The sequence below is a fragment of the Condylura cristata genome, unplaced genomic scaffold (assembly GCF_000260355.1).
Source record: "Condylura cristata isolate star-nosed mole 26May11 unplaced genomic scaffold, ConCri1.0 scaffold00002, whole genome shotgun sequence".
Taxonomy (NCBI): Eukaryota; Metazoa; Chordata; class Mammalia; order Eulipotyphla; family Talpidae; genus Condylura; species Condylura cristata.
In genome coordinates this window covers 65,876,809-65,891,158 of record NW_004567103.1, presented here as the reverse complement: position 1 = coordinate 65,891,158, position 14,350 = coordinate 65,876,809, and positions in this window count along the sequence as shown.

Here is a 14,350-nt window from a genome sequence, read left to right as displayed (position 1 = left end):
AGAGAGAGAGAGAGAGAGAGAGAGAGAGAGAGAGAGAGAGAGAAAGGGAATATGCTAATTCTGCTGATCAAATGTGGTCGTCAAAACTACTTTTGAAATTAATTTAGGGGATGAGTAAGGAAGGGCCCCAGCTGGCTTCCAAGCTTCTGAAGTCTGAACAGCCCTTTGCAAAACTGGAAAAATTGATTTTGTTTTGAAGGCTTACACAGACTTTAGTGTTGTAGAAGTTGGACAGAGTTCTTATTGAATCTGGTCCTTTGTGTTTTATGACAGTCTGAATGGGTGTTAAGATTCCAGGAATAAATCTTTTGCCATTTCTGAAATGTCTGATATAAACATGGGCTCCATCAATTTGTGCTCTACACAAATGTCTTTCAGAATGTTAACAAACATGGTGCACTGATGGCTGGGCCTGGCCAATGGGAAAGCAGTCTGCTTACCGTACTTGGTAGAACATTACAGCATGATTTTTCTTTGTTTCACAATATTGTGGCCATTGTGAAGCAGGAGCTGCTGGAGGGGGTTGTGGTGGTGGTAGGAGAGAATGAAGGCCTATGACAAGGAAGAGTCAACTCTAGGTTATTGGAAAAGGGGTGTTATGGCCTTCAGTGGAAAGTCTGACCAAGATACCACATCACGGAAATTGTGGACTGGATTTCAGGAGATGAATTAGTTATCTTCTTCAGTGCCTCATGTGAATCACTGGGAGAAACACAGGTATTAGAAAATTCTAGTCTTCCTATATCCTGCATTACTTTGTGATTTTTGAGTGGCCTTTAAGTGTAAATGTCAAATTGGTCATACACTAAAATTACTTTCCACCAAATACTTTAATTTAAAACAAGCAAGTAAAAACAAAAATCTCCATCTTTATGATCCAAATTAAGTCATGCACAGTATAAACTTTTGAAAGAGAATCACGATTGAGTTTCAGGAAATGTGATGGTCTCCGCAACTAATGGTAATGGAAACTTGCACATTTTATGACTTGAAGTTTTATAATGTATAGCTATCATTTTGAACCTAGTATTGGGGTTTTCATTTTGAACTACAAGTCCAAATCCTAGTGATCTTATTTTTTAGATATTTATTTCCCAGATGAGAGCTGTGATGGTTCCTTTTCCCTTAATTCACAAGAACTAATTATGTGTTCAAACTGCTAAGCAGCATCCGGCATGGTTTCCTTCTAGGATGGTTATCAGGTTGTTGAAGTCATCCCTAGCCATAGTCTTCTTTACACAGTACCCTTCATAGAGCCTGCTAAAGGATCAGAGTTGCCATTTGTGTTGAATTTACATTCATGATGAAATCAACCCACTAATGGGCATTCTTCATGGAAGATTTTAATGCATTCTGTTACTGGCATTATAAATTGGACCAGTTGTTTGACTGTGTGTCTCTTTCTGGGCCAAATTCTGCCCTCTGTTTCTTACTTGAGATTCCCACTGAAGTGGTAATTACCTAGTGGAGGAATACTAAAAATGTTCAGCCAACTCCTGTTCAAAGTTGCTATCATGTAACTCCCAATGAAGTTAATTACGACTTAGTAAGAACTAGTGCTACAGCATCTTAACGGCTTTGGAACTCTGTGATCTGCCATCCAAAACACCAGGCCAACAGCCTGTCTTTAAATATCTCATTTTAAGAGAGGAATTGACTGGAAGGTAAGAAATGGCTATGCCAGTAACTACAGTTGTAATGGAGCTTAAATAGTAGAATTTGCCATCTTTGAACTTCAATAAGTTTGATTTTTTAAAAAGATTTATTGATTTAATCATACAGAACTGGGGTGCAGGCCAGAGGTGCAGGAGCAGTGAGAGGATTGACCAGAGACAGAGTGGGGAGCAGAAGAGGCAGATCAACAAAGTACAATGCTGCGGGGAGCAGCAGGCTGGTCAGGAGAGGACTGTGGTGCCATGTGGATCACTTCTGGGGCGGGGATGAAACTCATGCGGAAGTGGCTTTAGCTTCTTAGTGCTGTGCTTTAACCCGCTGCAACACCAGGGAGGGCCAAGTTTGATTTTTTTTTTTTTTTGAAGTTTACCTCTGTGGGGAACACTCTGTCTTACAGAAACTTTAATACTCGTTAGTGTGTTAGAATCCATTGGCATGAGTTAACTTCTGTCCTATCCACCTGGTGTCCCTTAACTTTAATAATAAATAATATGTAATTTTTATTTTCATTAATTGTGAAACATTTGCTTAAGTCATCACTGCTTAGCTATTATTTCCTGAAGCTAAACCATTATCTTTTTCTAAATACAGATGTTTACATTATGCATACTATAATTCCTGTCATAAAGTTCATTATAAATTTTCAAAATACTTGGGCTTTCATTTAGCATATGTCTCGTATTAGCCCTTTATTACTTTATTTGAATGGAACAAACTGGCTCTGTGACCTATTGGATTGAAGCCTTTGTCGTTTTATAAGGTGCAGGTCATTGCCCATGGTTGGGTATGAGCAGTTAAGACCATCTTCTTGGTTAAGAGTCTTCTAAGCATTGATAGGTGGAAATGTCCAGCCTCTGGACTGTCTGGTTTGTTCCTGAGAGCTTGGTGTTCCAGAGAATATCTTGAGGCATATATTAGAAATAGTGTAGGTCAGGGCCATCTCTGGTGGTACAACAGGTTAGGAAGCAATACTGCAAGCAAACCTGCAGCTGCTTCCATGTGAGTTCGAGCCCTGCCCTGGAGGTGACCCACATGGGGCAGCAGACCTCTCCTGACTTGCCTGCTGCTCCCCTCAGCAGTATACTTCATTGATCTGCCTGTTCTGCTCCCCATTCTGTTTCTGGTAAATCCTCTCACTGCCCCTACTTCTCTGGCTTGTACCCCATTTCTGTATGCATTAATAAATAAATCTTAAAAAAAAGAAAAAAAAATAGTGTAGGTCAGGGAAATGACTAGTTATAGTCCCATGGGTACTCAAACTTGAGAGTGGCTTCTCTTTAAGTGCCTTTCCAGGTTAGAGCCCAGGAAAGATTAACCCAACATTAGTGTACACTGGCTTTGACAGGTACTGATTTTAGCTGCCTTCAGGGTTGCCCAAGTTCAAAGCTGCCTTTCTTTATGTTGCTAACAAAGCTATCAGGTCAAAAGGGGTATTGAGAATTCAGTTTAAAAATTGTGATATAGGCTATTAAGGCTAGATGGAACTTCCTCCTCCCCTCTTCTTCTTTCTCTCCTTTCTTCCTCTCATTCTCCCTCCCTCCCTTCTTTTTCCTTCTCTATATAAGCATTTATTGAATTTCTTCCCTATATAAGCATTTATTTGGCAGACATTGTAATGACCATTAGATATAAACAAGGAAAGCCACAGTTTGTGTTCTGGGGGAATTCACATTTCAGTTGAAGTAATGTTCAAGAAAAGCAACAATTACAGATGGCATCTTACGGAAGGGAGCCTTAAAGGTGGATATGGTGAATCGTCTCACTGCCTCTGCACTTGTGGCCTATAATCCAGTTCTGAATGTATAAATAAATAAATCTTTAAAAAAATTGACTGATTTCAAAATAAATCTTTCCCTTAGTATTTGGGTGCCCCTTCTAGTTGGTGTTTTTGGCATATGATGGAACAAGGGGGTTTCAGAGAAGACTTCCAAGGGTGGGTGATGCTTGAGTTGAATCTTATTGAACTTGAAGCTCCGTAAGCTGTATTGAAGTTTGTGAGGTAGCCTGAGTAGGTTAGGAGAGAGATTAAGATTTCAGAGGTGGCAGGGGATGATTCTGTGCAAAAACATTGAGGAAAACATATGGTACCACAGTTTTATGTAGGTGACAACAACAAGTGGAGGTTTGCAGGAAGTAGCACCTGGAATAACATGTTGAGGAGTTTGGATGTCATCTAACACAAGTGAGGAAACACTGAAATTTTTGAGGAAGAGAACCATGGCTTAGTGCTGAAGAATGAGTAACTCATTTGACAGGATTGAGAAGAAACTTGGAGATGGGACTAACAATGGTGGTGGGAAGACCAGTTGGGAGGTTTTCTTTTTTAACACTGTTGACAAAAATGGGAGAACCTCATAAGTATTTTGAGGACTGAATCACAGGACCTGAAAATGCAAATGACAGCGATGAGGGAGGTGAGGTCTCTTACAGTGATATATTTCTGACTTTTTGACACAACAGAAACTGATTTTATTCAGTCATTTCACTGGTTTTAAAATTGTGTTAGGAACATACTCAGAAAGGGAAATATGTGTGCTGTTTCACACTTGGGACCTGATGTTGTTCTGGAACATGAAGAGGAAGATTCTGTTGGGATAGCCTAAGGGGAAAAAAAAAATACTTTAAAGCCAGAACATTGGGCTGAGTGACTTAGGATGCAATTATCTGTGACATATTAAGGGCTTTGAATCTTATTTTTGTATTCTATTTCATAGATTCATGCTTAATTCAATTTACTCATTGTTTGTAAATATCTGTTAATGTATGTAATTTGTGCACCAGCTACTATATATATATTTCTATTGATGATGGAATATTTTTTACCAGCCACCAACACTGAGACTCGTGCTGAACTAATCCAGTCTTTTTTACTTCTGTAGTAGTGATCTACTACTGTCTGATTTCTCTACTGTCAGGTAAATAAGGAGAAACCCCTCTGTTGCCATCAACTATGGCCTGGTAAGTGGCAAGGCGGACTGCGGGTGGGGGAAGCAATGAGTGTGGGCTTATTGTAGAAATTAGAGTAGCAGCATATGATTTACCTTTGATTCCTGTGTAAATCTGTGTAAATCTAACCTCCACATACTGGTCTTAGATAAATATTTTATTGACTGAAGACTTGAAACTTGGGGACAGGCAAACTGCCCCATTCTTTGATGAGGCATGCTTTGTAGGATCCATGAACTGCCATTCAGATTCTCTTGCAAGAACATGTTCCTAACTCTTTCCTGGATTTCTGGATTGAAGTACAAGCTTTGATACTCAGCAGGTGTTAAATTATAATATGCAGTATTGATAAAGACATCTAACCTATGAAGTTGTTGCTGGGATGAAGTGGGCTAGAGTGTAAGGCACAGATTAATAAAATGTCTGGTACTTAGTGACATGTCAAAAAAAAATAGCTAGTTTTTTTTTTTTTAAGATTTATTTATGCACCCAGAACTGGGGTACAGTCCAGAGGTGCAAGGGTGGTGAGAGGATTCATCAGAGACAGAACAGGCCGACTGATGAAGTACACTACTGAGGGGAGCAGTGGGCAGGTCAGGAGAGGTCTGACACCAGGTGGGTCACCTTCAGGGCAGGGGATCGAGCTCATGCTGAAGTGGCTTTAACTTCTTATTGCTGTGATTTAACCTGCTGCACCATCAGGGAGGGCCCACTAGGATTAGTTTTATGGATGGCTTTCAGAAAATATGTGAATACTGAAATTGTATGCATCGTTTTATGAGCATGTATTTAAGTCCTGTTCCCATTCCCCTAACTTGCACCTCTTTCCCAGTCTAGGGAGAGAATATTAGACTCGTCAGAACCTCAAAAGGGACTTTACCTTAAAAATAACAATAAAGAAGATTGAAAACAAACAAACAAAATCCAAAAAATCAAAGTGAAAGTTAAGAAAGACTGTCTTAGCCAATATTGTTATACAGTTGCAAAAAATAGAATTTTTTTTTTAGGGCAGTTCCAGGTTTACAGCAAAATTGAGTGGAAAGTACAGAGAGTTCTCATGTGCTTCTTGTCCCCGCCCCCCACGCACAGTCTTCTCCCTGATCAGCATCCCACATCAGAGTGACACATTTGTAACAACCAATGAACCTACATTGACACATCATTATCACCCCAAAACCACAATTTACTTTAGGGTTCAGTCCTGGTGTTGTGCCGGGTTTGGACAAGTGTGTAATGACAGGTATCCAGCAAAGATGGTATCACAGAGTAGTTTCACTGCCCTACAAGCCTTCCAGGCTCTGTCTAGTCATCCTTGCTCTGCCCCTGACTTCTGGAATCTGCTCATCTTTTTATCATCTCCATAGTTTTACCTTTCCTAAAATGTCATATACAAGGAAACATACAGTATGTGAACTTTAAGTTAATAGTATGTGTTTAAGTTTCCTGCATGCCTTTCATGGTTTAATGTCTCATTTTTGGCTTGACTAATACTCCACAGTTTATTTAGTCACCTACTGATGGGCATCTTGGTTACATCAAAGTTTGACATTTATGAATAAAGAAGCTAGAAACATCCCTAAGCAAGTTTTTGTGTGGACATGCAATTTCTAGCTCATTTGAGTAAATAGCCAGGAGTGTAATTGCTGGAACTGTTTTTTCCCTTGGTTTTGTAACCCTTTGCATCATACTTTCCTCTGCAGACTGCCTCATTCTGGCCTTCTTTCACCTGCGCCCGCCTCTCCCAGTGCCAGGGCCAGACCACTATCCACTATCCACTATCCACGGCAGCCTATGGTCTCTGTTATACCCCGTGTCTGAAAAAAGAAAAGCTGAATGCTTTTCATCCTTTATCCTCCACTCAACTTTCTTTCTGCCATGGATTCTGTTCTCTATAGTTCCAGGTTTTGGACAGGAAACCGAAAAATAATTCCTCCTCATGAATTGATGGTTAGTATTGTTATTCCTATGAAGTATGATATTCATATTTTAACAGGTCAGAATTTTTATGGCAGCACTTTACAGGGGGTGGGAATTTTGGAGAGGAGTTTTAGGCCACCTGGCATACCAGTAATGGAGGTATTTTTGGGTCTGGAGACCTTTATGAACTGTTGAAATCCTGCTTTATGATTGATTGTTTCCTCTGTCTTGAATAAGAACCACACCTGTGATTTCTCATTCTCCTGCAGCTACTAAAACTTTGTTAAGCCTCAGGAAAGTCATAAATTTACTTTACCTCAGTTATTCTTTCAGCAAAATGGGAATGGCTTTAAACTTGCTGTTAAGAATTGTGTCTAGATTGATCTTTTTAACTTTTCACTTTTGTTTAAAATCCCTGGAAGATGGAACGTGCTAAGTGTTCTGAATTTAAGTATGAGAGTTAAAGTACAAAATATCACTGCATAGTGATAGACCAGATTTTTCAAGAAATCCCTTTGGGGAAGTTAAACTTTCATTTATATAGTGAAAGCAATATTTATCTTGCCTCTTAACGTTATTTTGCAAAATATACCTTAACATAACACAAATCAGTAAAGCTTTCTTCTTTAAGAAGACCTTTTAAAGGAGTGAAAACTTAGTTGTAACATTGCTTTTTGTGTGGCATGTAAAAAGAAAATCCTGGAAACACATGTTTATTTTTTTCAGTTCCTGACCACTGTGTTTGGAAAAACTGCCAAGTGTGACTTAAAACTTGCAAGTACAGTAACTTGCTTTGAAATTTGGACCTATCACATTTTGAACTTTTTTTTTTGGTAGAAAAGGAATTGTTATGTTAACTTTGACTTCTTCTGATCATTTTGCTTCCCTGAAATTAGTTGAATGGAGATTAACAGAACAGATTCCAGTGATGAAGACACTAAATGTGACTGACAGTCCTTAATATACAAATACTGAACATGGGGCATTATCAATTCTCCAAAGAAGTACACTCCAAGCTTTTATCCAGGCGCTTAAAACAGACTTTTAAAAAGAACATTGAAAACTTGCCAAACCTTCTTTGTATTTTGAAAGCCCACATCAAGAAGAGGTAGTAAATAGTCGTTGAGTGTAGGAAAAAGGAAACTATTAGCATTGTTTTCTTTTAAAGATAAAAAGACCGTCCCAAGGAAAAGCTTCATAATCTTTGAAATATGAATATGTTGTTTAATCAGTTTGAAACAAATGACAACTTAGAATTTATGTTTCTGTATAAATAGACAAAATAGCTCATTACCTGCTAATTAAAAAAAGGTAACTGGCTGTTTTATTGAGGGCATAGTTCAGGACAACCATTTCTACTTTACATCATTTGGCAAGTTGAAGGCTGAGTGAGAGAGACATTAGCTTTGAATTTTCTAAACTAAGAAAAATAGTCTAAATATACCTGATTGCTTTTTCAAACTAAAGCAGCCAGTCTTCAAACTGTTCCTTCTTAGCTCCTCATTTTTATCTTATAGAAACTTCCTGTTAAGTAATAACATAAAAAAATCTTTCATTTGATTTGCAGATAGGCTGCACATTTTTGGCCAGCATTATAATATAAAAATATTTGCAAGATTTTCCATAATCAAGTGGATGTTGATATGCTAATTTTACCAGTTCTGGGGGACTAATGATTTGAGTTTTCTCTATGTAAAAAAAACAAACGTAGAAAGTAACACTTAATAGTTTGAGTGTTAAAAAAGCATATTGAGGTCTTTGTATGCTTTGTCTCACTTGAGTCTAACAACAGAATACTTAGTAGGTATTATTGGCTTTTCAACAGGTGGGGAGCAAAGCTAGAGAAATTAAGAGTGTAGGTTGTGATTCATCTTTTCTCTCTCCCCAAGGTCCTGCTTCACCTTTAACATACACACAGAGCAAAGGAGCTAACAAACTCACATGTGTGTGCTGTTGTCAGTCACTTACATCACAACTTAATTTTGGGTGTCCACCATCACACCTCCACATGTGCACACGTGCACTCACCCCCCACCAAAGCTCCACTGCCTCAAACAAACTCATGTTTTAAAATCGTCACTTTTGTCCTCTCTTGGAAGAATTCACAATGAATTCTGCCTTGTCTCTTTGGTTATTAACACCTAATAATGGAAGGAAGAGGGATTTGGCTGATGGCTACTATGACAAGTTCTCTGGCTACCAAGTGATATGTCTGTGGTGGGGGTCATATGTTAAGGCTTATTTCATAGGTGTTATTGAAATTTTTTTTTAAAAAGATTTATTTATTTGTGCATACAGAACTGAGGTACAGGGCAGAGGCTCAGGGGTGGCGAGATGCTTCACCAGAGACAGAGTGGGGAGCAGAACAGGCGAAATACACTGCTGAGGAGGAGCAGCGGGAGGTCAGGAGAGTTCTGCCATGCCATGTGGTCACCTCCGGGGCAGGCGGGAATCGAACTCATGCGGAAGCGGCTTTAGATTCTCAGTGCTGTGCTTTAACCCTCTGCGCCACCAGGGAGGGCCCGTTATTGAAATTTTAATATACATATGGATCACTTAGGCACCTTATGAAAATATTGACTCCAAGACTGTAGTTCTAGAATGGATTCTGAATTTGCTTTTCAAGAAGCTTCCAGGGACCAACGTTGCTACTCTAAGTATTACCTGGGGAGTAGTGAAGTTCTTATGTGTCTATCTGCCTATTCCTACAGCTGCCCTCTGAATATACATCATGTTATCACCTTTCCCTCTCCACATTGTTCTAGGTCTGCTGTCTATTATAAGTGCATAAGTTTAACTTAGGGATTGTTGGTAGAGAACAGGTAGATTACACACTATGCTTTGGATACAAGCAACATTCCTCAAACAATTTACCAAGAACAAAGTACAAGTGGCAGGGCCTTTCTGTCCTTCTGTCCCACCTTTCTATTGGCTCAGAACTGGGAAGGAAAAGTATTGGGCTTCCTCATCTGACTATCACTACATTTTGCAAGAATGTGTTTTCATGCTTTTGGGTGATTGCATTCTAGAAGAATAAATAGGAAACAAATAGTGAAAATATCTATGATCTATCATAGGAGGTTTCTATTATTTCTTAGAGTGGTCAGGGTCAGTCTCACAGAACAAGACATCTGAAGATTGACTGAGATGATGAGATCGAAAGGTGTGTTAATAGGCCATTTTACCTCAATTGTATCTTGGAAGTTCAATGGCAGTTGGAAATTTTCAAGTGGGATTTTACTGGTATCCTGTTTTATGTTTTTGTTTTTTAAAGATTCATTTATTTATGTTTACAGAAATGGGGTACAGGCCAAAGGTGTTGGGGGTTGAGAAAATTTACCAGATACAGAGTGGGGAACAGAATAGGCAGATCAACTGAAATATACTGTTGAGGGGAACAGCAGGTGGATCAGGAGAGGTCTGCCATGCCATGTGGATCACCTCAGGCTGGGTGTGGAACTCGTGCTGCAGTGACTTCGGAGAAATTCATTGTGCTGACTTTTACCCGTTGCACCACCAGGGAGAGCCTTACCTTGGGGTTTAACCCACTTTTGATGTTGTAGCTTTCCATATGAGTTTGTCTTTAGTGACTAATTATTGAAGAAAGTCATTCATTCCACAAAATAATTAAAGGGAAAATGCCTGAAAGCATATTGTTAAATATTTCAAGAATAAGCTTCAGTTGCTTTATTAATAAAGTTTCTCCTGGGCTCCTTGGTCTCTCCAACTTGAGAAAATGAGTTCTAGATCTTTAAAGATGACTAATTTGATGGAATGCATATCACAGTGCCTGGCACATGAAAAATAGTTATTTTTTGAATAAATAAAAAAGTGGATGATTAAATGCTAAGTAGATATTCTGTAATGAGCAATTCATGTAAGCTTCCTTTCTTATCCTAGGTCAATCTAGCCAAGTAACTGTTTTGGGAAATTTGGTAATCTGGTGATGGGAAGTATGTTTTTGGTTTAAGCGAATGACACACAAATGCTATGATGATCACCATTTATCAGTACGGGTTTATTAATATGTATAACTTGGTCTTAAGTGCAGACTCTATTCCAGTTTTTTGTAATAGTACAGTAAATTAGATTTACCACTCTTACAGGGGAGTTTTACAGAAGTCATCAACCAGTCACCAAAGAACTTATTCTGAAAACCGCTGTAATAGCTATTTGTTTTAGGATTGACTCTTAGCTATTTGAATATGTCTTTCACTTTGTTTTCATTATAAATGTATTACACATATTTCTAGGTCAACATTAAATAATCTACAACTCACTGAGCTAATTTGGTATTCTGACACACAATGTTCTAAAAAGGATATGCTCTGAATTTCTTGTTCCAGATTTGAGATGGTCAACTGAAATTATGTTGACTCTGGGTTTCTTCATCTGTAAACCAGGCTTGTTATATTCCTGGAGCAGAGGCTGTGACCATCAATTAGGTATTTGTTGTAAAGGGCTTTGATAGCTTCAAAGAATGACCTTTTATAAAAACAGGATACATTGTATTTATCCTTACAGTATTTTCTTCATTCTAATTATAACTCATTTTTTTTTTTCCAACCATAGAAGGAGAGTGGAAAGGGAAAATCTGAGTATAGAAAGTGGTGCTGATTTCCATCACAAAAACAGATTCTACAAAGCTCTGCAGGAAAGTCACACCACAGCAGACACTGATCCTGGGTGGGTTTGGAGTTAATTTTAAATGCTGCCTTGAAATGAGACAGCAGGGATTCCTTCAGAGCACCTACTTCAGACTTAAAAAAAAAAAAAAAAAAGCAGTTGGTGTGTGTTATTCTATAATTGTAAACTTAAAAATTCATAGGTTGTCACAATTCAAGAAGGCTTTAAAGATCTTCTATTTTAGCCTCATTCTTTCATAGTTGAAGAAAGGGATTTTTAAGAAGATTTTGTTACTTGCCCCAAACTACAAAGTTAATTGCTCTCCTGATCTCAGTCCAGTGGTCCTTATTTTGCATGCGGCAGGTCATCGGATACTATAAACACTATTTTCAAAGGCCAAATGATATGGAGATGATTCTGAGTAAACCAAGCTGAGACTTTGGGATCTATTTCACTGTGGCATGTGAACATTGCTTGTTTGATCTAGGCTTCTCTAAGGGAATTTCAATCTGTGTTATCAGTGTTCAGGTCTCCTGTTAGTCTTCATGCTACTAGGCTTCAGAATAGACCCTGATTAACTTAAAAACAAATAAAAAATTAATACTTAAATAAATAAGTAAGGACACTTTGGAAAGATATGATTGAGCCCATAGAAAAGAGGTCCAAAGGTCAAACTCAGACAACTCTACTTCCCTCTGTGTGGAACATGGTGGAGGTCTAGGTCTGCTCGGTGTCCTGGGATGGGCAGTTCCCATCACCACTCCTACTTCTTATCAACCCAGGACAGCTTCCTCTCTCCTAGCCAGTGGAACTGACTTGAGCAATGTGCTTGTGCCTTAGTGGTGCGGGGTAGGTTACAGGGAAAAGTGCAATGTTTTGATGGCTAGATTAAGCTCAGATTGGCTGCAGAGAGAAGAGCAATTCCAAAAAAGGAAAATAAAATAAAATAAAAATCTAAGCTCAGACTAAGCTACTCTATCAAAGAGGGAAACATGGATTTTGGGCAAATCTAAATATGTCTATGTCCTAGAATCAATTTAATGATTATACATAGGAAAGAGTACTGTGTGTACCAATATTTACTTTGTCAAGTGATTTCAAAAAATTGCAGATTCTGGCATGCAGTCTTAGCTGTTATTTCTCACTTGTTCATTTCTCTAATTCCAATTATATCTAGATTATCATATCCCATTGAAGTCAACTAGAGAAAGGATCATAAATATAGTAAGGATTTGGTTCAATTTTATTACAAGTATTCACTCACTCATTTATTCAACATGTATTTGTACTTTGAAAATACAGACTCAGCTTCTGGCATTGAATTGGCAAGAGGGAAAAGCAGAGATTTTCTTTTTATTAAAATATATTGAGAAATTCCAGTCGATCTATTGCACTAGCGCATTTAAATGATGTAGTTGATATAATCTAGAGGCTTTTAGCTAGTGTTGTAGGGTGGCTGACAGTTCCCAGTGGCCTTTGCCAGGTAATGGGAAATGTGTTGAGCTTCCGTTCCTCTGAGCCTGCATATCTTTCCACCTTCAGTTCCATCTTCTCTCCCAATTCTTTCCATTTAATCCAATTAGAAGAATTTCATTGTTTGTTCAGTATCTGAGCAGATTTCCTTTCATGAAAAAATTTTGAACATTACTTGGCTAAATATCATGTGCCACCATATAAACTGCATGCTGATATTAATCAAATAAGTATCTACCTGGTGCTAAGGTCACATATTAGGGAACATGCAGATATAGAACTGGAATACTTGTCTTAATTAAAAAATATATATATTTTATCTTTTTAATATTTCTTTTTCTTCTTGTTGTTTTAAATCAAGATAGCAGTTATAGCACTGTACATGATGCAGGGTGGTAGCTTCCCACCTGTTCAGATGTATCTCACCATGCTACACCCCCACCAGAGCATCCCTAACCCTTCATCCCTTACCACAGGCTTCTTGCCCTCTTCATACCTACCCCAACTGTATCCTCCATTCTGCAGCTATATTTCTAGGCTCTGTTTAACACTTTTTCTTTATGTGAAAGTAATAAGTAGATAGAGAATGCTCACAGTGCGTAAAGTCCTCTATTACCTCTACTACCCCTTCTTGGGGAATTAAAAAAATAGAAAAAAGACAGTTTCCTTTACTGCATATTTAGAAAGACAAAGCAAGAAAAAAATGCCAACAGAAGAAGTGATTTTAGTGGGCAGTAGCCCACAAACACAAACAGGCTGTTCTTGTCTCCTTCCTAGAGGGAGTTCTCAGCGCGCATGTATGTATGATCTACCTAACAGAGAGGGCTTTCTCAATGATGGTACATTCTTTTTGGGCTTGATGTTCTGAGTCTAAGGACTAAAAAAAAGTATTTGCATTTTTTTGTTTTGAATAATTTCTGCAACTCCAAATTATCCAAATTTCTATGTGCCTTTTGGGTTTTTGGAGCAAAATGAAAAAAATACATAAAATAATCTCATATTCTCTCTCCTTTAATTTGATATTGCTAGGTCTGAAGTAACAAGCAAAGTCACATAATTTTATTGAACAGCAAAATTGTACAGAAAATTGCAGATTCTTTAACTACTTCTGTAACTACAAATTTTATTTTGAATATAATTTCTTTCAGTGCCTGCTGGGTAAAGTCTGACTCTATGGTTTTCCATTATGCCTGTGTTTGAAGGCCATAGTTCTGTTCTGCCTTTATTTGAAAAATTCCTAAAGCCATTTTCCAGTGAAATCCCACCCAGTGAATTGACTCACATCAGAAGAATTCCAGAAATAGGAACAATCATGGCCTTTCTGTCATTGATGTAATGGTGTTTTCAGTATATTTTAGTAGTCATGAGTGATACTTTGGCAGCTGAAGAAACCCTAGATATCTGATTGTGTTACTAACCCCCAACTTCTAAGGGGTACTTCAGGGAGGTGCCATTAGTGTAGGAACAGTTTTCATTTTTTAACTTGAGAATATCAACTGTTAGTAGTAGACTAAAAAGTATGCTGTTTATTATTATTTTTTAGAATGTACTTGAGGAATATCATAACATGTATCTATCACACTAAATTCTAAACATACATTCCTTAACAATGTTTACAAATTAGCATAAACATTTTGATAATTTCCAGCTTGTCCATTTAAGGTAGTTTTAAGTTGTGGGATTATTAAAATGTTTACCATCTAAGTGGCATCAA